This window comes from Symphalangus syndactylus, chromosome 1 (genome assembly GCF_028878055.3).
Source record: "Symphalangus syndactylus isolate Jambi chromosome 1, NHGRI_mSymSyn1-v2.1_pri, whole genome shotgun sequence".
NCBI classification, from domain to species: domain Eukaryota; kingdom Metazoa; phylum Chordata; class Mammalia; order Primates; family Hylobatidae; genus Symphalangus; species Symphalangus syndactylus.
Window position 1 is genome coordinate 103,736,570 of NC_072423.2, and position 23,382 is coordinate 103,759,951.

The following is a 23,382-nucleotide window of genomic DNA, read 5'->3' on the forward strand; positions in this document are numbered from 1 at the left end:
CCAGCAGTCGGGCTTGCCCTGCCTTCCAAGCACCCTGTCTCAGATGGACGGCTGCCATGTGCAACAAAGCAACTAATAGGGGGTGGGAAGAGAGCAAGACTAGATAGCACTTTGGAGATAATTAAATTAAACTCAGATTAGGCAATTACCCCAAAGATTCCCAAACCTGGCTGAACACCAGAATCACCTGAGGAGCATTCTTGGGGTGGGGGGAGATTCCGGGCCTCACCCCAGACCTGCTTAAGTGGGATTTCCAGGGGAAGGCCAGGAATCTGAGTTTTTAAAAAAGCTGCCAGATTAGTGATTGCCAAGGTTTTGGAGGGATGGAGGGAGGGCTTGACTACCAAGGGGCAGTACAAGGGAATTTTTTGGGATGATGGGACTGTTCTGTATGGTGATTATAGCAGTGGATACGTACATATATATGCATATAACTTGTGGACCCATACACAAAACTATCAATTGTACTGTGTGTAAATAAAAGTAAATATGCTGCCCAGGTGAAACTGAGTTATCTAGGTGTCAGTTGAGGTGGCCTGTGGTGCCTGGTGACAGCTGGGAAGAGCTGCCCAGCTATGAGAGAGTGTCACCTGTTATTGCAGAGGCAGGCGTGGGCAGGTGCTGAACTCTTTAGCCCAGTGCTATCCAACAGAACTTTCTGTGACAAAAAATGTTCTTCCCAGCACTGTTCAATTCAGTAACCATCAACCACTTTTGGCTACTGAGTACCTGAAATGTGGCTAGCACAACTAAGGATCTGAATTTTTAATTTTAGTTAAACTTAATTTAAATTTAAATTGTCACACATGGCTAGAGGCTACCCTATTGGACAGCTCACTCTCAAAGGTAGACATGGTGATATCCTGGAGCTTTGGCTCTGTGCAGGATGCACACCATGGTACTTTATACTTGAGGGACAATAGTAAGTCATCCCAAACATAGGATAAAATGGAAACATGGACAGGATTTACCAATATGGGTAAGTACAGAGAAGAAGGAACCTTGAGATGAAGACTGACCTGAGATCTGCCCAGGCAGAGGACAATTCTGCCGAGTGAAGGAATCTGCTTTTTTTTTTTTTGAGATGGAGTTTCGCTCTTGTCTCCCAGGCTGGAATGTAATGGCGTGATTTCAGCTCACTTCAACTTCCACCTCCCGGGTTCAAGCGATTCTCCTGCCTCAGCCTCCCATGTAGCTGGGATGACAGACAAGTGCCACCACACCCAGCTAATTTTTGTATTTTTAGTAAAGGCAGGGTTTCACAATGTTGGCCAGGCTGGTCTTGAACTCCTGACCTCAGATGATCGGCCCACCTTGGCCTCCCAAAGTGCTAGGACTACAGGCGTGAGCCACCACGCCTGGCCAGGAATCTGGTTTTTCTTCTCCAAAGATAGCACCATCTTTGGCCCACTTCCTTCCTCAACCTTTCAACCTTGTTCATTTTAAAAGGTGCAGAGGTTAGTTGGGATGCTCTTGAATTATGCTCCCATTCTTCTGCAGTGACAGGATATACAGGAAGCCATCAGAGGGGCCAGGTGAGCCCAGTGCGGAGAGGTGAGGGTGTTCTGAGCTTCACTGGGCCCACCTGCCTCCCTAGACAGAGTGTGATGAAGAACCTGTGTGGGCATATTGTATTCCTTTTTGGGGAAGGAGAGCATATAAAAAAGGCAATTAGGCATAAACTTCCTGCTTTATGCTTTGAGCACATGACCTTTACCTTGGCTTGTGTTCAGACGCTCCTAAACCCACCTCCTCTACCCGCATTGATTTATGTTATCTTAGTGTTACTTTTCCAAATGTGTTATAAAAGAATGAGATTCAGGGAGTGTGGACTTTTATTAGTACAAACCAAATGGTGGCAGAAAGAATGTTCCAATTCGTAAACATATGTGTTCTTAAATAAATTTGCTAAATGGGTAACAAAAAATTTCATGAGCTATGGGCTTGTAACTGGAGGTTTTGTTAATCTGATTTAAAAATAGGACTGACTTGAAAGTGTAAAAGTGGGGAGGTAGCTTTAAAATTAATGTGTCTTCTTTCCTTTTTTCTTTTCTTTTTTTTTTTTTTTTGAGATAGTCTCGCTCTGTTGCCCAGGCTGGACTGCAGTGGCGCCATCTTGGCTCACCGCAACCTCTGTCTTCTGGGTTCAAGCGATTCTCCTGCCTCAGCCTCCTGAGTAGCTGAGATTACAGGTGTGTGCCACCACACCTGGCTAATTTTTGTGTTTTTAGTAGAGACGGGGTTTCACCATGTTGGTCAGGCTGGTCTTGAACTCTTGACTTAGCGATCTGCCCCGCTTGGCCTCCCAAAGTGCTGAGATTACGGGTGTGAGCCACCGTGCCCGACATTCTTTATTTTTTATATGAAAACTTGACTTCTTTAGATCAGGAAGAGAACATCCTGGATGGATCGTAGCATCTCTAAGGAGAGTTTCCTTGTGTTGCCTTTACAAATTGGTTACTTCTACCTTATAAGAAAAATGAAGCTTACTGGGTATTAAGCTCCATTACATACTGATTCTTCTACCCTTGAACACACAAACAGATCTTAATGCATAGCTGCTATAATCACTGTATGTATTTTATTTATTTATGGTTATTTTTTACTTATGTTTGTTTTCCAAAGATATTTCCACGTATTGATGTAGTGCACAGACATGTCACTTTTAGTGACCATATGGTATGTTCATGTAGTAAGCTCCCCTCCCCTTTTTGCCAGTCCTCACCCCACATTTGATGAGGCATTTGGGCTGTTTCCAAGTTATTACTGTTACAAAGCTGCTATGAACATCTTCATACAGATGGGTTACCTGCCCATCTCCCTTGCCGTTTTGGTTTATTTCCTTGGCACTTATTCCCCAAAGTGGAATTACTGGGTCAAAGGATTTGTGGCTCTCATTACATACGTGTTTACCAGCTTGTCCTGTATAATGACTGAACCAGTTTACTGGGACGAATTGTGTTTTGAGAAAAGAATAGGTTTGTTTCATGAATCCCAGCTCCACCATTTGCTACCATTTATTTAGACCTTGGGCAAATTTTTCCCTGAGGCTATTTCTTCATCTGTAAAATGTGTTATTAATAGTTCATCTCCCAGGGTTGTTGTTTGTTTTAAGATGTAAGCAAGATACTGTTTTTGAAACATCCAGCTCTGTGCCTGGCCACATGGTAACTGCTTAGTGACTGGCTGCAGTCTTTTTATCAGCAGTATACATGTACTCATTCTTCTCCATCCTAATAATATTGACGTTTATCGGCCGGGTGGATTAAGTCTATGATCCCATCAGTTTGGGAGACCAAGGTGGACGAATCACCTGAGGTCAGGAGTTTGAGACCAGCTTGGCCAATGTGGTAAAACCCTGTCTCTATTAAAAATACAAAAAAAAAAAAAAAATTAGCCGGGAATGGTTGGCGGGCTCCTGTAATCCCAGCTGCTCGGGAAGCTGAGGCAGGATAATTGCTTGAACCCAGGAGGCATACGTTGCAGTGAGTCAAGATTGTGCCATTGCACTCCAGTCTGGGTGACAGAGACTCCATCTAAAAAAAAAAAAAACCTCTCACACACACATGAAATATTGACGTTGTTTATATGTATATTTTTCTTTCTTTCTTTTTTTTTTTTTTTTTTTTGAGATGGAGTCTCACTCTGTTGCCCAGGCTGGCGTGCAGTGGCGTAATCTTGGCTCACCGCAACCTCCGCCTCCTGGGTTCAAGCGATTCTCCTGCTTCAGCCTGCTGAGTAGCTGGGATTACAGGCATGCACCATCATGCTCAGCTAATTTTATATTTTTAGTAGAGATGGGGTTTCTCCATGTTGATCAGGCTGGTCTTGAACTCCCGACCGCAGGTGATCTGCCCACCTTGGCCTTCCAAAGTGCTGGGATTACAGGCGTGAGCCACCGCACCCAGCCCAGTGTATAATTTTTCTTTACCTTTGTTATTTTGGTGGTAGCTTATACTTGTTTGATTTTGGATTTATTAGAGAAGGACTAAATCTTTCACCTGGTGATTTACCTTCTGAGTATGTTTTAGTGCCTTTAAGTCTAGTAATATTAAAGCTAGGTGTGGGCGAAATGTCACTTAGTAGAGAGTGTTAGAGAAGATGTTTTAAGTGAATAAATAAGAATTTAAAGAATTTAAAATAATTATTGATTAGTAAGTCTAAGAATTATTGATTAGTGAGTCTTCCTGACTTACCAGCATATTATGAAAATAATTGAATCTGAATATTATCATGGAAATTCTATTTGTACTGCCAATTTAGCCAGCAAACCTTTGTTCCTTTGTGCGTATGTGTGTTTGTGCTCGTGTGTGCGTGTGTGTGTGCGTGAGAGTGTGTGTGTGCACGCGTGCGTGACAGAGTGTGTGTGTGCGCGTGCACGCTTTCCCCAAAGTCTTTGGATTGATCACACATTACCCATAAAGAGAATATATATTAATTGTGTTTTATTGGAGTTTAAAAAAAATCCCGATCTTGGGCTAGAAGCCACCCTGGTTAGGCTGTCTCATTGAGGTCACTGCGACATGTGTGATGAGAGCATCTCAGGCTGACTGCTTGTGACTATGGACAGGGCAGGTGACCCATATGGCTGTCAGTTTCCTTACTACCTGTGAAGTGGGACAGTTAGACTAGAATTATTCTTAAGATTTTAACTATTATTTTTATTGAGGTGATTCGAACCTTTAATTCAGAGGGTGTAATTGTCCTACCTACCCACTCCGTGTCCTGATTGAGTCGCCCACCTCTTTTCTACCTAGACTCTTGCCCCTGCACTGGGTGTCTGTTTTTCATCTCACTTGGGAGAGAACACCCAACCTCTGGCCATTGTTGCAGATCTTTCTCTAATACAAGAAAAGCATTTGTCCTATATATAGTTTTTATTTTTTAAATTGAGACACCGCTTTATTTTTGCAAAATGTGGCCTGTCGGCTCTGCTGATCACTTTTGATGTGCCTGTGTTGCTTGCATACATGGAGGGTGCCCACGTCTCCACCTGCCTCCATCCTTCACAATTTCATGTGTAATCACCCAGCTCATCCACATGGCCAAAGACCCGGTGCATCTCCCAATTTTTAACATCAACACTATTGTTAATGATTGATTACAACCCATTTAGTCTTCTGGGCCAGGAGCTTTTAGGGCCCAATCAATCACTGAATCCATAAACAAGGGGACTGCTTCAGACTCCCTGGGAGCTCTGAATCACACTGGGGTGTTGACAGTCCCAGAGGCCTTTCTGTCAGCAGCTGTCTGGGTTGGAGAGGATTTGGGTACTGTGCTAGGTGTTGGCAAGGGCAGGAGAAAGGCAGCCACACAGATATAAAAGTAGTTTATTTGACAGTTGATCTGCATATGGGTAATTGCAGAACTGAGTTGTTGATTTTTTACCCTCTTTACTCCCATTTACACCAAGCTGTCTTCTTGTCAGGAAAGCTGGAAGTCAGAATAGTGATACACACATACACACACACCTACACCTTCCTTACCTGTTTTTAAAAATGACTCCTTGGAACCCCAACATGAGGCAGATAAGACTGCAGCAGCTCTGGTTGAAGAGAGTGGGGAGAAGGACTCTGGCTGAGCCCCACCCCACCCACAGGTCCTTGCCCCTCACGCAGGCATGGCTGTTCTGTGGGTTTCCTTCTCAGTCCAAGAACACTTAATCCTGAGTGATTGTCCACCTGCCCTGGTTGAAGTGGCATTGCTTTAGTAGGTCCTCTGGGACGATCCCTGGATATGATAAGAACATTTCTGGAAGAGCCCTGTAAAAGCAATTCCTTCCCCTCTACAAGGGTGAGTCTGTGACTACACTTAATACACCAGAGTGAAGATCCTGGACTTAGAGTACATGGGTGGGTGGACTTAAAGGGACCGGGGAGACAGAGAAGATGAAAACAGAGATAAGCTTTAAGAAGATAAGGTTATGGCTTGCACTGGCATCCTGTCGTGGGCAGGAGAGGAACCAAGAATGCCTGATAGGCTGTCAGGAAGATGGACACCTCCACAGGGTCTGTGACACAAGCCAGAGGAGGAAGAGATGGTGAGCAGCTAGGGAAGAGGTCACTCATTCAGAGACCAAAAGGGTAACTGTGTGTGATAACAGGCCCTAGAGCGTGAGGGCACCAACAAGGCTGACTTGATGAAATACCTTATCTCCAGGGGTCACACCTTCTGGAAGCACGCTGAGCTTAGACAGAAGTGATGACAAGTTGTTTTGGGAAGGGACCGTGGTTGAAACCAGTGCCTCCACCTGCAGCAGTGGCAGAGCAAAGGTGTCTTAATCCTCTGCAGAAAGGACTGAGATGTGCATGGTGTGTGCAGCTCATACCTCTGAATATCCTCACCTCAAATAAAGCTTGCTTGTGAACACCTTCTAAGAGTCTTTATCCAACACCCCGTGATTTGGCAGTCCCTCTTCTGTGGCTTATACCTCATGGTCCTCTGCCAGCAGAAAGCTGGACCCACTGGCCAGTCCTTTATGCTTGCAGGAGCCTTTGAGGTTCTCCCCAATGCTGGTCACTCATTGCATGAATGTTCATATCCTTAGGTGGCAGGGGCCACACTGCTGCTATGAGGACAGGATGCAAGGAGGGGAAGAAGAGGGGTCTCTTGCTTGGAGTCCACTCGTTACTAGGGGCTCTTTGCCCTCATTCTGCCCTGGGCTGATTGAAGCTTCAGCCACCTTTGCAGAAAGCTCTTGGCTCCTGGTGAGAACATCTTGAAATGGGCCTAATGTCTGTGGAAACTGAAAAATGAGACCAATGGCGTGGACTGTTTCCACAATTCTGATGTGCCTCTTGCCCCTGTAGGTACAGAAATATTTAACTCCAAATAATTGACTTGAGTTGTAACACTGTGTTCTAATTTGGAAACGTGAAGCTGGCCACTTACAGAAGGTGCCCCCCTCGCCTAGTCTTCACTCAGAAAAGCCGGATGTGTCTCTTCCACCCCGAACATCACTGCCTTAGGCACATGGCACTCATTTTCCTAGGGCCTGGCCCTGGACTCTGCACATCCTGGGAGCTCTATGAAGAAGGGCAGGATTACCCTATTGAGTGCAGAATATTCCTCTCACACACAGTGAGGGCTTTGGGTTAAAGTGGTTTATGTGGGGCCAGCATTTTTGGGTACATATGAAGCCTAGGGGATTTGTTACTTGGCAGATTTGTGTGTAAGCACAGCTCCCCAGCCTCCTGCCTACTTCTGATAGGGGTACTGGCAGCCTTCAGGGATTGAGACTGTAGACCCTGGAGATGTTCCTCGCACTCTAGGGAGGCAGTAGCAGGGCACCTTCAGGACTGGCTCCCCTGAGGGAGTCCCTGTTTTTACCCCATCACTGATGAGAATGACGTAGCCTTTGTCGAGATTGTCAAGGTAGAGTGGAGATAGTCCCTCCAACACTGAGACAGTTTTTTGCCTGTGCAAACGAAACACTTCAAAAAGGATACTGCCCCTGCCTCCATCCTGGTGTAAGATGGCAGAAGGAAGCAGTGGCTGACAGCGGAGTTAAACACACTTTAAGGTAGGTCAAATTTTTGACATACCATTTTCCTCTGCCGTACCAGCAGCTGCTCTCTAGTTTGAAGGGGGGCTTAGCTGCTCATATAAACTTTGGTTTGTGATAATGTAAACTATTATTAGGATTATCTTTTTATTCATAATATATGCCTGATTCTCTGTCTACTTTATTTATGCTCTGTGTGAAACACCCATTTACCTTCAATACTCAGAGCCAGCATCAACCCCTCTGAAAATGATGGGAAACTTTATAACAGATTATTTAAATCTCTCTGTGGTTAAAAAGGACTGGGAATGAAATCATTGGGTTGAGGAAGCTTCAAATCTCAGCAAAGCTTCCAGGTTAAAACTGGGATGTGATGTTGACAAAACATTCCAGTTTAAAGTTTTTTTTTTTTTTTTTTAATGAAGGTTTATCCCCAGGGTGGTTGTTTTCATAAAGAAATGCTTGATTCTCGGTTGAGAATTTTTGGCCTTCAAAGGCTCCTCTTCCCTCCCACCAACCTCCCCCCCCCCGCCCCGCCCAACTTTTCATCACCACCTGGTGGAACCATTTGTCACTGAGGACGTTCTGGAAGTTAGAGAAGTTCCTGAGGCTCAGGTTGGCGACACCAACACCGCGGTCAGCCAGGCCCTGTCTCCCTGCCAGGAGGCCAGAGTGGGGGAGGTCAGACGGGGTGGTTGGAGGGGGAGGGATGCCACGCGCTTCTGCCTCCGGTGTTCCCGAGTTGTTTGTCAGTGGAGAGCAGGTTAGTGGGTGAGCCAAGAAAAACCAATAACTGTTTCAATTTTTAATAAAATGTCCCTCCTACCCTTTGTTTCTCCCTCCACTTCTCCCCAAAAGAAAGAACAGAGTGAATTTTTAAGCACATCTGGACACTGTTTTTGTAAAACTTTTACCCTGAATTCCCAGAAGGAATGTATTGGCTCCCATTTTTCCAAGCAAAAACTGAAATGATTCCTTTGTTTATAAGTACTGTGCTTGCATATTTTAATAAAACAAGAAAGGAATTGCACTGATTTGAAAATCTTTAGCTAGGCCAAAGCATTGCCCTTCATGCCTCTCTTGAAGTCTTTGAGAGGTGCTAAAAGTTTATGGTTGGTTATTTTTGGTGTCAGTGGGAAAGGGAGAGTTAGTAGGAAGGCTCCGTGTGTCCCTTTTTGATTTTTTTTTTCCTGTGGCTATAAGAGCGTTCAGGCAATGGGGCAGGGGCTGCTCTTGGTCCTTGTTCCTCTGTTCTGCTTCCTCTACCATGCAGTGCCCTCGTGGTGAAAACCGTGCAGATACAATCAGATAACAGTGTTCCAGATCTGAGAGCCCAAGGCCTGCGGTGGAAGACAGAATCCATCTTTTCCTTATCAGATAGTGCTTCTTTTTTTCTTAGGTGATTCTTCTGTAAGTCTATTGTTGCCAAGAAAATGAGGTTGATCTTTCATTAATACCAGTCTTATTAGGATGTTGGCATGGTGTTCTAGTATGGGGAGAATTGCAAAAGAAACTTAGAGTGTCAAGCTTTTTTTTCTCCCAGAAATGTTTATTATAACAAATACTAAGTAATAACATTTAGCAGTTTGTGTATACAGATAATGTACAAAAAACAGATCTTCAAAAATTTCTAATCTGAAGTGACAATTAATGTTTAATAATCACTAGTTGTTCTGCTCAGGATTATGTTCAATTGTATATAGTATTTTTAATTCAAACAATACATTAGAGAACAAAGAGTATTTTAATGTTTATTCCATCCCTCAGAAATGAAAACTGCTAACATTACAAAAAATAGCCACATATTCCCTGAAAAATAAGTCCTGAGTGTCAAGCTTTTAAAGATGAAATACAGAGGCATTTACTATTTTGGGGAACTTGTAAGATGACATGGTTCTGTTCAGACCGGTGGTTATAGAAGTTCTTTTTTATGCCCTCAAAAATTATGTTTTTAAATTAAAGTTATATTGTCAGGAAAACATCAGTGTACTGTGGTTAAGTTATGAGGGTAGGCTGGGTGCTGTGGCTCACGTCTGTAATCCCAACACATTGGGAGGCTTAGGCAGGAGGATTGCTTGAGCCCAGGAGTTTCAGCCCAGCCAGGGCAACATAGCAAGACCCCATCTCTACAAAGAATGAACTTTTAAAAATTAGCCAGGCATGATGGTACACGCCTGTAGTTCTCCCAGCTACTTAGAGGGCTGAGACAGAGGATCGTTTGAGCCCAGGAGTTTGAGGCTGCAGTGAGCCATGATTGTACCACTGTACTCCAGCCTGGGCAACAGAGTGAGACCTTGTCTCCAATTAAAAAAAAAAAAAAGTTATGAAGGTCAGTCACAGCTCTGCTACTGCATAATAAGTGTTCATTAGTGATAAGCATTGAACCAGTGTAGTAGTTACTGTTTCCTAGAATATTACTTTCCCTAGACCTTTTCTGGGTGTCTGGAAATAAACTCTAGAGGTGAAATATTCCCAGAGTAGACTTCATCTCAGAGATCAATCAAATTTCAGAGATGACCACACCTCAGTTTTTCTACCCTACTTTTGAGAAAGAAAGTTGTTAGCCATGATGCCAAAACTGACCCACTAAGCCTTTCGGGGCTATGGATGTACATCTGTCAAATGGCAGCAAGTGTTGAATAATGTCCAAAACAGAATGGTCTGAAAATTAATACTTGTATTAGTGCCGTCATGCAAACATTCACCATTTTTGTGAGCTTTGAGCAAAAATGGTTTGCCTGAATTGAAATCCAATTCGATAACTTTGAGTCCTACTGATACCGTTCTAGCCAATCTTTTGAACTTTTATTTCTCTTTGAGTTCTGGGAAATTGCCAGTTACTCTAAATGCTAGCTCTTAGACCAGTTGGTTAGGAGTAACTGGTTAAAAAAAAATAACCTGATTTAGAGCTCGTGGTTCAGTGTTGGTAGTCTCTACATTTTCCATGTAGCATTGTTTCAAAAACTGCAAAAAGGTATATTTTAACAGTGGTTCAAACTGTAAAGTGCTGAGCAGATCTTGGGGAACATCAAGACATGGGTTCTCTGTGTTCTTCTCCATAATGTGGGAGATTAGAGGGCTGTCTGGCAGAATTGTGAGCTCTGAGCACAGCCTTGCCTCTAAGGTGCCCGGCTCGGTATCTGTACGCAGAAGCCTGACAGTGAACTAGCAGTCTTTTCAGTACCTTTTACCAGTGCTAGATTTTTTTTTTTTTAAGTTTCAAACATATGAAAACATTTGATTTAAATGGTCCTAATAATATGTTTTCTATTTTTCCTCTAACACCAGGAGTTGAGTTTGAATAACAGCAGAAAACTTAGGAATTAATATGGAGGAGCTATTTTAAATGATCTAGCAATATAATTATTTGCTCAGAGATTCGTATAAACAAAAAAGTTTTCAGCCAGGTGAGGTGGCTCACGCCTGTAATCCTCACACTTCTGGAGGGAGGCTGAGGTGGGCGGATCACCTGAGGTCAGGAGTTCGAGGCCAGCCTGGCCAACATGGTGAAACCCTGTCTCTACTAAAAATACAAAAATTAGCCGGGCGTGGTGGCACGTGTATGTACTCCCAGCTACCCAGGAGACTGAGGCAGGAGAATCACTGGAACCGGGAGGCAGAGGCTGCAGTGAGCTGAGATCATGCCACTGCACTCCAGCCTGGGAGACAGAGCAAGACTCCATCCCCCCCCCCAAAAAAAGGAAGTTTTCATTGCATGTACCCCATAAATAATATACATTTATTTGTATATATAATATTCACACTCAAATTCACATTCAGTTCAAAATTACACAGAAATTCAAAATAAAAAATTTAAACAAAGGAAAAAGTTTAAAAAGCATTTAAAAAGATGGTTTTCATGTCGAAAACATCCATCTTGACATTCTTTAACTGTAGCCTGTTTAATATTCTCTATTTTAACTGTATTTCATTCTCCTACTTTGCCAACCTCACTTTTTCAATCTTCTTTTTCCTCCGTATGTGCCCTAACTATGGGTAGTCTCACAAAGCCCAATTCCTGGCTTTTTATTTTTTTACACTTTCTGTTAATTTTGTGTACCTCTTAGGAATTAGCCTATCTGTCCTTAAGGTTCTGTGGCATGCCTTCATACTTGACTTCCTGCCTTTTAATCCTGCATTTCTCCCCTCCCCCCAAAATATATGATATTGTAAAAAGATAGTAGGCACCTCACTTTCACTGTTTTTCTGCAGCCTACTTTTTAAAAAAAGACGCTCTTTCCCCAGTGTTCTCTTTTTTTTTTTTTTTTTTTTTGAGACGGAGTTTTGCTCCTGTTGCCCAGGCTGGAGTGCAATGGCGCAATCTCAGCTCACTGCAACCTCTGCCTCCTGGGTTCAAGCTGTTCTCCTGCCTCAGCCTCCTGAGTAGCTGGGATTACAGGCATGCAGCACCATGCCCAGCTAATTTTTTGTATTTTTTTAGTAGAGATGGGGTTTCTTCATGTTGGTCAGGCTGGTCTTGAACTCCCAACCTCAGGTGATCTGCCTGCCTTGGCATCCCAAAGTGCTGGGATTACAGGTGTGAGCCACCGCGCCTGGCTCCCAGTGTTCTCGTTACTGCCCTAAAATCACTATCTTCCAACTTCCCCAAATAAGAGCCTGCAGGTCACCTTTGAATATTTCATCATCACCTCTGTATTGCATTTGTCACCAAGTCCTGCTATTTTTTTCCTTAAAAATGTCTCTCAGACCTGTCCTTTGATCCTCATCTGTACATTGCTGTCCCTGTCATGTTATATGTGTACTGCTGCTGCAGTTGCTGGCTATCTGGTCTACCTCGCTCCAGTCTTCCACCCTCTAGTCTCTAGTTCTTCCTGCATATGTGGCCCTAACACTGTTTTGTTGTTATCATTCCTTTCCCGGTTCAGTTTCCTTTAATTTTTTTTTGTTTGTTTGTTTTGTTTTTACTTTTTTCTTTATTGTGTTGAAATACACATAACATAAAATTTACCATTTTAAGTGTACAGTTCAAAGATTTTTAAGTAAATTCACAATGTTTTGCAACCATCACCACCATCCACCTGTAGAACTTTTTCACCTTCCTAAATGGAAATTCCATAACCATTAAACAATAACTCCCCATTCTCCTCTCCCCGCAGCCCCTGGCTATCACTATTCATGTCTCTATGAATTTGACTGCTCTAAATACCTCATATAAATGTAGTCATACAGTATTGTCCTTTCTGTCCTTTTGTGCCAATGTCAAATTTTTAAAGATTGTTTTTAGTGGTCTTGATCTGTACGGAAGTTGATGAAGATTTGGTAAAAGCTAACAAAGGGCCTTTGCTTTGAGTCTTATCTCGTTAGTATTTAGTGAGCTCTGTTTAGAAGCATGACACTGGTTTACTCTGAGTACAGACAGGAAAGTCAAGGTGTGTAAGAGCAACAGGGGAAGGTTAGAGACTCCCAACTTAGGCCTCTGTAGCACTAACCTGATACCAAAAGTTTTTTTGTCATGGAGGGAAGAGAAGTGAAAATTGGAAGTGGCTGGTGACCAGGACTCACCTTCCTCCTTCTTAAATACCTTCCATCTGTATTAGGGGCAGGGAATCAATTTCCATCTTGAAATGGATATATGTTTTGAGACCCCAGCTCCAGTCTTCTGTTTTATAAGTGTCAGTTCTGCTCTCCAGGCCCTGGGGTTTGACTCATCCCATCTGTTCAATTCTTGGGTCCTTTGGATTCATCCTTTGAAGCTGCTGTTTCATTGCCTCTTTCTTCTTCCTTCCTCATCTCCCCACCTACCCCACTGCCACTTTGGCCTGTATCAGAGACCTTTTCCCTGTGCTTCTGTCTGCCAAATTTAGGCTTGTGCTCACATCTGTAAGGACCACTGTATTTGGATCTTGCCTGTCTCCAAGATGTACCACATGCAAAGCTGAACCCACTTGGCTATTTCAGCCCTATGGTGCCCATCTTTTCAGGCTAGTTGGGAGTGTCTAACACAGAAGCAATGAGGGTGTGTTGGTCACTTCCAGGGATGTGGGAAGTGTTTATTCTGGATGACCAGGAATGCTCTGTGTCATCCCTGAGAAATAGCAACCATTTCCTGAATGTTTACCATGTGTTGGCCACTGGGTGGTACAGTTGGTAGCATAAGCTTCTGGATCTGTGTTTGCTTGAAAGAATCTTTCTTCCCCTCCCCAACCCCAAAGCTTGACATGCCTCCTCTGAAGACACTTCTCTGGCTAGCTTTCCTCTGTTCAACTACCCGTTCTGAAATCTTATTACACATAGAGCTCAGTGGCATAACTTAGCCCATTCATTCTAGGCAGTGTAACCTTATCTACTGTAGTTTCATGTCTTTTAGCTTTGTTTTTCAAAACTAATTGTAAACACCTAGAGGCAGGGGTCTGGTTTAGCCTTATTCTCACTCAAAATGGCTTTCCCAAGTGCGAAAGCATATTTCAAGCTCTTGAGACATCTGGTTGATAAATCCTGGGGCATTTGCAGAGGTTTTTCATGAATAAATGAGGAGAGAATCTCAGGGTATAGTTAAATATTGCTTTCAGATCAGCTACGTTTTTGTTTTTTTTTTGAGTAGGGGGTGGGGGTTGGGGAGGGGTGGACAGAGCTTTGCTCTGTTGCTCAGGCTGGAGTGCAGTGGTGCAACCACTGCATCCTCAACCTCCTGGGCTCAAGAGATCCTCCTCAGTAGCTGGGACTACAGGCATGTGCCACCACAACCAGCTAATTATTCTTATTTTTTAGAGACGGGGTCTGTGAGATGGAGTCCAGGCTGGTCTTGAATTCCTGGTCTCAAAGCATTCCTCCTGCGTTGGCCTCCCAAAATGCTAGGATTACAGGTGGGAGCCACCATGCCTGCCCAGGCCGTTTTTGAGGCAGAGCTCATTCTTTCTTCTTCGACACCTGGGCTACATATGTGTTGTGATTCTAATCACAAAATGGAATTTACCGTTTTTTTTTTTACCAGCGAGTGGTTTTTATCTCCTTAGCTTGGTCTGTAAAATCAAGCCACCCTGACTCTCTGGAAAGAGTTGGAGGTCTTAGGTTTCCACACGGCTGTAATGTGATTATTGTGCTGGAGAGAGGAAGACATTGTCATCTGCTTCCTGGATTTGTCAGTTTCCCTTTTAATTTTACACAGTTCTGTTATTCACTGGAGACCAGTCATCTAATCATAAAATCCCCTACATTTATGTAATTTTAAAGAAACATATAGGATAAATTATAGTAATTTGGTTACCCTGCAGAACAGCGTTTAGGATACTCACATCAATAGGCAACCTACCAACGTATCAACTTGTGTATACTGTGCAAGTAGCCTTGTCACTACATGTGTCCTCTTGCCTTTTCCATGTACACAGCCGGCTCTGGAGCAGGTGACAGGGCCTGCTATACTACTTCCTACTAATGGTGTTTTCCCTTTGTAGAAAATGATGGTTGATGACAGTTGACAAGACCCTTAGAAAGAATTTTGCCCAGTGGTCCTAACTCACTTTATTAGGCTCTTTTTGTTATTTCCTCCATAGGTCTTACATATTTCACCCAGAAGGAACTGCATTAACTGATAGCTGGTGGAGATTTATGAGAGCAAATGTTATATATATTAGGATCTAATTTATGTCAAGTCACAGTCCATATGATGCAGGCAGTAAAGACCGTCTGGAAGAGTCTTCTTCAAAATGATGGAGTGGGAGAAGTTTCATATTCTTCTTTGTACTTAATTTTCTTTTACCTTGAACTTGTTATCTTTACAAAAATAATAAAGCCCTCTTCAAAAGAAAAGCCTATAGTTCTAGAAACTTGAAAACCCACTCTTAGGGAATCTCTGAGAATCACTGAGCATCCCACCACTTGACAGGCAGTTGGGGAAGTGGCAGACAGGAAGTGGCACATCCCGGCCTGGCCTTCTGCCTCCTCCCAGCCTCCTGCCCACCTTGCTCTGAACCTGCTGTGCCTTTGGGGCTTCACCTCCTCAGTGCCAGGAAATGCCTGAATCTGTGTCCCTAGAAGCAGTGCTGCTCACCTGACAGCTTGGCCTCACATTGACCCAGCTCCTCATTCTTTGTTTTTTTTTGTGTGTTTTTTTTGTTTGTTTGTTTGTTTTTGGTTTTTTTTGAGACAAGGTCTTGCTCTGTTGCTGAGGCTGGAGTGTGGTGGTGTGATCATGGATCACTGCTACTTCCATCTCCTGGACTCAAGCCATCCTTCCACATCAGCCTCCCAAGTAACTGGGACTACAGGTGCATGCCACCATGCCTGGCTAATTTTTGTGTTTTTGTTGGTAGAGATGGGTTTTCACCATGTTGTCCAGGCTGGTCTGAAACTCCAGGGCTCAATAATCCCCTTGCCTCAAAGTACTGGGATTGCAGTATTGAGCCACTGCACCTAGCCTCCATTCTTAGCTTGTTTGTTTATTTATTTATTTATTTATGGCAGGTAAAGGCTCGTTTTATTTTAATGGTTGATCTACGTAATCACTGAGGCCAGTATGTACAGACAAAGGGGGAGCTTTCACTTCTTGGTCTCTTCCTCCTTAGACAAAGTCTTGATGATCTCCTCCTTGGCCTGTAGGTGCTCTTCATGGCGCTTGCGTGCTTCCTTGGTCTTAGACCTGCGGGCCTTAGCCTGGTCAGCCTGGAGCTTCTTGTGGGTCTTGTCTGCCTTCAGCTTGTGGATGTGTTCCATGAGAATCCACTTGTTTTTGAACACATCCCCCTTCACCTTCAGGTATAGGCTGTGATATGTGTGGTGATCAATCTTCTTACATTCACAGTATCTTCTCATCAGCCGGCACGGAATCCTCATTCTCCTCATCCAAGTTACCTTCCCTGGCATTTGGGCATTGGCTGTACCCTTTCGCTTACCTATGCCCATGTGCCTGCCCTTCCAGCGGGCCAAGGTGTTTTCCCAGCATCAAGCCCGGCAGTGGACAGTCACAGGTTTGCAGATGATCGGCCCGTGTTTGATCAGATTCTGGATCTGCTGATGGGAGTTGGCATTGGCGATTTCATTGGTCCTTTTGGGGTCCAACCAGACCTTCTTGCCACAGCAGAGGACACTAAAGGCGAGCCTCATCTGAAACCTGAGCATACTCATGGCTGTGGCTGCAGCAGCGAAAGCAATGAGCTCCCCGATTCTTAGTTTAAAGTCAGTTTAGCCAGAACCTTTGGACTTTCCTTTAAAAAACATTAATCACTGCTTTTAATGTTTTCTGCTTAGCTTCTGTTTCCTGCTAACTTCATGACAAAATGTTACAGGTTTCTAATTTAATTTAACCATATTACTTTAATTTTGTAAACATTTCTCCATGGGAAGCCTTAATGAAGGGGCAAGTTACGTTGATTTCTTCCTGTTGACAGGTGAAGGGACAAGCTTGTATGTGCCGTTTGCTTGCCTCTGCCCTATAGGAGAGGAATGGGAACTCACCACCAGACCCACTTCATCAGGGGTGGAAATATGCTCCTACCTGCTGTTCCATTTGCTATGTCTGCCTCACAATGGATTTGCTTTATAATTAACCTCTCTATACCACTCCTTGCCAGAAATCCTTGGAGAGGGAGGGAGTGCAGGGAGACCTTAATTCCTGGGAACACCCCACTGCCTTCTTCACCCACAAAAAAAAGTATCAAAATCTAAAATTGACTAAGACATCAATACTTCATTTTTACATCATTCTTTGCCTTCTCAGAATGACATTTTAGCGGTTCAAGGAAATTAAAACAAAGCTGAATACTCCTTGGCAAACATAATTATTTCCTGGCCTAAATGTCACACAATGATTTAATTGGTATGTCATTGTGTGTATGTGTGTTTGCATGTGTGTGTGTGTGTGCTTTAATGGAAATTCCATGTGGTATCTTTGGGAAATTAGGAAAGAGAGTCTTCTAGATTTATTGCTTATAGTTTAAGAACAGACTGCTGGCTTCCATCCAAATAGTAGGACGATGTAAAGTTACAGGGATCATTAGCGTTTGAATATATCCTTCCGATTGCCTGCTATTTTAAAATTAGTTTGGCAAAAGGTAAAAGTCAGAACTGACAGTGAAATTTTTTACCCTATGAAACTTGTAACATTCATCAAAATAAACTTGTGGGGGACTTGGCATCATGTAAGCGATGGTATCCTTTGCTTTATACCAACATCTTAATTTTGAAGCCAAATGAGTTTTGCTGTGGCTGGAGTAGGAGTCAGAGACATAGATTATTCATTTTGGAAAGTTGGAATTTTAGATTATCCTTCATAGTGGCTCATGCACAGATATTATAAAATATATCCCAAACCTAACTTAGTTTTGTGTGTTGACCACAAATACCATACTCTGCAAAGGCAGTTGAGCAGGAGTGGGAAAATCAGCTGTTTTCTTTATCTAGTGGATACTGTGAGTATTTTCCTCCACACTCAGTGATGAAAAAAAAAAAAAGAATAAGAATTAGCCACATCCTAGTTCACTTTTTATCTTGATTCAGTGCAACTGACTTGGCTGCAGACATAACTGTTGTCACCTGTGATCTGAAAAGTGATCGATACCACTCTCTTGATGGGTTTATGTGCTCAACAGCGTAAGTGGTTGCCTTTCATGTTTCTACTTTGTAAAGTTCATGAGTCCCAGCATCTTGGACAAAGTGTTCAGTTACTGAGTTGTAACAAATACTGCCTATAAAGGATTATAGTTGGATGGCATTAATCCAAGAATTCTATTTAAAATGGAGATTTTACATCAACCACTTCCCTCCCCCATTAGAATTTTTTGTTTGTTTTTGTTGTTGTTTTTGAGACGGAGTCTTACTCTGTGGCCGAGGCTGGAGTGCAGTGGTGCGATCTTGGCTCACTGCAACCTCCGCCTCCTGGGTTCCAACGATTCTCGTGTCTCAGCCTTCTGAGGAGCTGGGATTACAGGCGGGTGCCACCACGCCCAGCTAAATTTTTTTTTGTATTATTAGCCATGTTGGCCAGGCTGGTCTCGAACTCCTGACCTTGTGATCCCCCAGCTTCGACCTCCCAAAGTGCTGGAATTACAAATGTGAGCCGCTGCGCCCGGCCCTTGTTTTACAGTGTCTTGCTCTGTCACCCAGTCTGGAGTGCGGTGGTGTGATCTTGGCTCACTACAGTCACAACCTCCTTGGCTTACAACCTCCTTGGCTCAAGCGATCCCCCTGCCTCAGCCTCCTGAGTAGCTGGGACTACAGGTGTGTACCACCATGTCTGGCTAATATTTTTGTACTTTTTGTAGAATGGGTTTCACCGTTTTGTCCAGGCTGCTCTTAAACTCCTGAGCTCCAGCAATCCGCTGGCCTCCGCCTCCCCAAATGCTGGGATTACAGGTATGAGGCCACCGTGGCTGGCCTGAATTTTGTTTTTTAATCACCAAAGTAAAACCACTCTCTAATTATTCAACAGACGTGGCTTTAAGCTATCAAGCTATTGAGTGGAGCTGGACTGTAAGGCAGGTGAGAGGTCTGGGGGCTTCAGCGGTCCAGAAGCCTCCTGAAAATACCGTGTGCCAGTGTGTGTGCACACATGCACCACAGTTCTCCCCCAGATAAAAAGCTGTGACTCTCGGTAATGAGGGGTAAATGAGAGCAAAGTGATTTTGGCCTTGGTGGTGATAGTATTGCCAAGAGAGGGATGATGGTAGGATTGCAGCTATATAGCAACTCACACTCACCCCGTTTTCAGATCTCACCAGTGTTTTTCTGAAGGCCTCAGGATATCACTCAAACCTTCAAAGTCCTTGCATCTTGAGGCCAAACTTTGCATTTCAGTCCATGAACACATGAACAGAGTGCGCCTATGGTTGATGGGCATTGGGCTGGTTGTGGCACAGCCTGGGACTCCGGTTGGCTGAATACTTTAAACTTTCTTTGTTTCACCCTTCTTAAGGCAGGACGGTTGTTACACAGCCATTGTAACCAGTGGGCACTCAGCGAGTGTGAGTTGCATGCTTATACTGAAAGTTTCTAGGAAATCAGGTTTGGAGGCTTTTTCTGTAGAAAGGCAGTGCTGCTCGCCCAACATTGAGACTTGATATTTCTCCCAAGTAACTGGGATTCCCACAGCTTGGGGAGAACCAAGACAGTTGAGAGTGGTGGGCTGGAGGAACAGCTGAGGTGGGAGGGGGTGGGGGAGGGGAAGCTTGTTCACATGCTTGTTAACATTTAAGGGTCTTTGACAAAGGAAGTCTAATGCCTTGCCCCGGTCAGCCGGCGATTGCCCCCCGGGAGGCCCCGTTGTGCACAGGAAGTCAGACACTAATGATGTTAGCGAGGGGACAAAGGCGCCTCGCCCGGGAAGGGTCTAATTGCTGTGTCCGGCTCCCAGGCGGCCGGCCTCAAGCTGGAGGGGGCTGGGCAGGATGCGCTAAGTGTTAACACCTGGAGCCGGCACTGCAGACTTCCTGGTGCTTTTTTGTTGTTGTTGTTGGCTTTGTGGCTGGGCACACATACTGACAACACACACACTCAAAGGCACTCAGAAACCCTGGCTGCATCTCAGGGGGTTGTTTCAGGACTTGCTATCTAAGAGACTAGATGGAAATCGTTTGATCAGGAGGTCACACCGTGAGTGTCACCCCTGGGCCAGGCAGGACCGTGAAACAGGAGGCTTTACTCCTGTTTCTCCTCCCATCTGCCCATCAGAGCTTGGTGACTGTGGCTTCACCTCTGGGCTGATTCTTCCCTCTCCTCGGGAAAGCTTCTGGGAAAGGCCAGACCTTGCAGAGAGAGGCAGATACTTATTAGAAGGGTCACTCAGGCTTTAGCTTAGAACATTCTAGTCAGAATGAATGGGAGAATATTCGCTCTTGGAGGACAGAGAGAACCAGCTAGGGTCACCCAAGGGTGGTTATGGTATATGTGTGGATATTTTATATGTTGCTATCTGAATTCACACCTGAAGAGGTAGTTGGAGGGTCTGCATCCCAGGGAACTGGCAAAACCAAGATGCACCCTTTGATTTCTAAGTGGGGTCTCGGGATTTTTTGCATCTAAACATGGCTTTGGACCTGGGGGCCTGTGAACCCCTCAGAGGCCCTTGGGTGGCCTTCATGAGCTCTGAGAACCTCCCAAAATTGTGTATGAAAAGTTTCTGGGGGAAATTGGGTAAGGATTATTTTTCACAGGATTCTCCAAAGGTTCTAGTAAACTTTTCTTCTTAAAAACAGGGTCATCAGTAATTAAAAGCAAATACACCCTGCCTTGGCCAGTAGTCCTGCAGGGTGGGATTAGAGGTTCAGTTCAGCAAAGGCAAGGCTACCTGGAGCCTGAGGTGGGCTACCAATGGCAGGCAGTTTTGAGCACAGGTTGGTTAACTTGGATTTTTGCAGCTAGAGAACAGGAGAGTTTAAAAGGATGCTTGAAGCCTGTCTCCTTCTTAGAGAAAGTGGGGGAAAGCCACAAATTTTGAAAAAGGGCCTAATGCTGACTTACTGCTTCCCACTGTTATTTTAAGGTTTTTCTGTCCGAGACCACCATGTGGACAGACTTAATCGGCTGACAGAAGGGGTTGCCTTGCTTTCTAGCATGTCCTGTAATGTTTCCATTAACACTGAAACCTAAAAGGATGGCCTTCCATAATTTCCAAATATGCGAAATCCACCTTGAAGGAAACGTGTGTGGGGCTTGCCGGGGACCTGTTGGGGTGGAGGAGGCTGGGTCCCCATGGCAACATCACAATCCCCCACTTCTACAGGCATTTGTGCTGTAAAAGCAGAATTCCAGATGTGACATAGTATTTGGAGACTCAGTCCCCCGGCCTCGGAAACAGTGGTATTTGAAGTCGGCACAATTTGGTGCACCTCTCTGTGTGGTCCTAAGGCTTTTCATTAGTAGTTGTGTTCTGATCTGAACATTTCCTCTCACCTTAGGCATAACAATCATGTTTATAGCTTTAAGTTTTCCTCTATTGTCTAATCACTATTTTGCCCTCGTAGGAAGAGACTTTTTCGGCTTCTGGAGTGAAGTCTTTGTAACTGTTCCTTTCACAGCTAAGTGAGAGTGAGTCAGTAGCCGATTTGCTGGGTGGGTATTTGGGTGGTTGGTTGTTTGCTTCCTCTTTGTACCCAGTATTTATGGAAAAAGCATACACAGACACAGTTAGAATCTGAGTCTGTGTATGCTTTTTAAACTACAGATGGGTTGACCGTTACCTTGAAGATGCCAGTTCTCTAACATGCGGTTCTCATTTGACTGGATGGGAGTGGTGTGCGAAGCAGAGGGAAAGGTCTGGCTCTCTGTCCAGAGGCATGTTTTATAGCTTGTCTCTAACGTTTTCGGAATTGGAAAAATGGAACAATCCTGTCTATTTGTGAGTATCAGCCATGGGAGAACACACGGCCCAGATCCTTAACAGACTAATTGGAAAAAGTACTTGAGTTTTTGCTTTGTGAGAACTAAAGAGACTGCTCAACTTTGTTTTGCCTTGTTTTTAAACCCAGGGAGAAAGTTTGCTTGTGTGCATTGCGTGTGTATGTGTCTGTGTTGATATCTCTGGGCTTTAGCTGCACGGCTGGTTCCAGTGGCAAAGCAATAAGAAAATCATAAAGTCAGGCGTGGGGAAGAACATTAAAAAATATATGCAGTTCCATTCAGGCCACCATCATTTAGAGAAGTTGCTGTCGGAGAAACAACTCACACCAATGTCCTAATATACTTTTAGTGAATGGATTTCGGGGGGCAGAGTGGGTGGAGGGGTGGGATAGTGAAAAGAAATTTGGATGAAAACTAGAGCTTTCAGTTTGATAAGCAGGACACATGGTAACTTGGCATGGGTTGGCCTCATGTTAGAGCTCAGAAACAATTGTCCCTTCAGCTTTCCTTTGGAGAGCATGAAATTAGGAACATGTGTGTGCTGATTAGCAACATGTCAGAGATGAATCATGATTATGGCTTTGGTCTGGTGCACAGGCCGTGCTCTGGAGTAGTGATTTCCTACCTCCCCGAGCAAATCTCTTTAATTAGCTTAAGATCTCTGGGTCTTTTTGGGCCAATGTGGTTATTGCTGGTTGGAACCCAGCAGCACACCCCAAGAGCTTGTGTGTTCCTTGCTACGCATCCAAGAGCTCACCTCCAAATCAGACTGCTGGCATCCTTCATTTCTGAAGTTGGTTGCATCTCAATTTGAGAGAGAGAGAGAGAGAGAGAGAACAGCTCCTGGGAATGTGGAGGGAATATCTTGAATAGATCCAGGCCCAGGCTGGCTTTTGATTTATTTTCCCTGTGTTTTGCGTTCATCAGCATTCTCTTCAGCTTACATCACCTGGGGCTTCTCTGCCTTTGCCGACTTTTTGTTGTTGTTAAAGGTTTGAACTGAAGTAAGTGGGGTCTATCTTTGTTTAGGAAACCATCCGAACTGGCATGGAGTCAAATGGCCCCATATTCTGCTTCGTCTCACCCTTCTTATGTCCATTGGTCAGAGACAAAGATGTTAGTCCCGTTGTACATTTTAAGCCTCACAGCACTGTCTGCTGTTAAACTGTGGAAGCCCAAGATGGAGAAAACGTTATAGAAAAACAGAAAGTATGCCCGGGCCTGGTGGCTCACACCTGTAATCCCAGCACTTTGGGAGGCCAAGGCGGGCAGATCTCTTGAGATCAGGAGTTCGAGACCAGGCTAACATGGGGAAACACCCGTCTCTACTAAAAATACAAAAATTAGCCAGACATGGTGGTGGGCGCCTGTAATCCAGCTACTTGGGAAGCTGAGGCAAAAAAATCTCTTAAACCCAGGAGGTGGAGACTGCAGTGAGCCAAGATCACGCTATTGCACTCCAGCCTGGGCAATGAAGCAAGACTCTATCTCACACACAAAAAATTTTATATATATATATATATATATATATATATATATATATATATATATGAGTTGGCCTCAGTTTTAAGTAGTTACTAGACGTACCT

General features: G+C 44.1%; 1 protein-coding gene and 1 pseudogene across 2 annotated transcripts in view; one reads left to right on the plus strand and one right to left on the minus strand.

Moving 5' to 3' along the window:
• Window positions 1-23,382, plus strand: part of IL17RD (interleukin 17 receptor D) — an 83,085-nt gene that overhangs the window by 21,241 nt on the left and 38,462 nt on the right. The window lies entirely within an intron of this gene.
• LOC129479789 (large ribosomal subunit protein eL19-like) lies at window positions 16,001-16,594 on the minus strand (annotated as a pseudogene).